Source organism: Fonticula alba (assembly GCF_000388065.1).
Source record: "Fonticula alba strain ATCC 38817 unplaced genomic scaffold supercont2.3, whole genome shotgun sequence".
Lineage (NCBI taxonomy): Eukaryota > Rotosphaerida > Fonticulaceae > Fonticula > Fonticula alba.
In genome coordinates, this window is record NW_009242973.1 from 226,603 (window position 1) to 227,526 (window position 924).

A 924-nucleotide genomic window follows, 5' to 3' on the forward strand; every position below is an offset into this window, starting at 1 on the left:
GGGGGGGGGGGGACGCCTTTCAGGCGGGCATCCCCCATTGGCGGGGGCACTTCCGCCGCGCGTCCCTCCTGTTGGCGCCGCCGCGCGCCCCTTTTTTCGGGCCCGGCCCAAGGATGGCGGCCGAATTCCAGCGGCATCCGTTCGAGGCCCTCTGGAATGGCCCCCCATTCCAACCTGAGACCCGACCTCAGGGCGGCGGCCTTGCCCTTTCCGCCGGCCGGAGGTGTCCCCCTACCCTCGGCCCGCCCCCTGGGCTCCGCCGGGGGAGGGCGCTGACGTGCATGCTCCCCAGCCCCGGCGCGGCGCCCGGGCCCGAGAGATTGTTTCATCGGGAGGGAGGCTCTCTCTCTCTGTCTCTCTGCCTCTCTGCGGGCCGGCCTGTGGCAGCAGGCGAGCGAGCCGGCGCGCGTGTGCTCGCAGGGGGGGGGGGGGGGGGGGGGCACCGGCGGCGAGGGCCGCTGTGCGTGGGCCGCCGCGCCACCGCCGGCCGCGCCCTGCGCATCGGCACGCGCCCGCGGGTATGCATTTGTCTCGCCTGGCGATCGGCCCGGCCCCGCGGGCGGCTTCGAGTGGCCAACGATCGACCCAAGCGCCAGCGGTCCATGTCCGCGCTGTTGGGCGCGTGCCTGCCTCGGCGGGCTCTCCCGTTAGCTCTTTGCCCCGGCCGGGCCAGCGTTCGCCAACCTGCCACAGGTCCGACCCGCCTCCGCCCCCCCCCGGGGGAGGAGGGGCCGGGCGGACACACCGTGGGCCGCGGCCGGGCCGGCTGTTGGATTTCCCGCCTGCGAGCGGTTGTGTCCCTGCCGCGGGCGCATCGGGTTCAGATCTCGCGGGCTCCGATCTTTCTATCGCTCCCGCCCCCACCCCGCCTCTCTTGTTGCCTGTGTCCGGGTGTACGTATGTGTGTGTGTGTGTGTGTGTGTG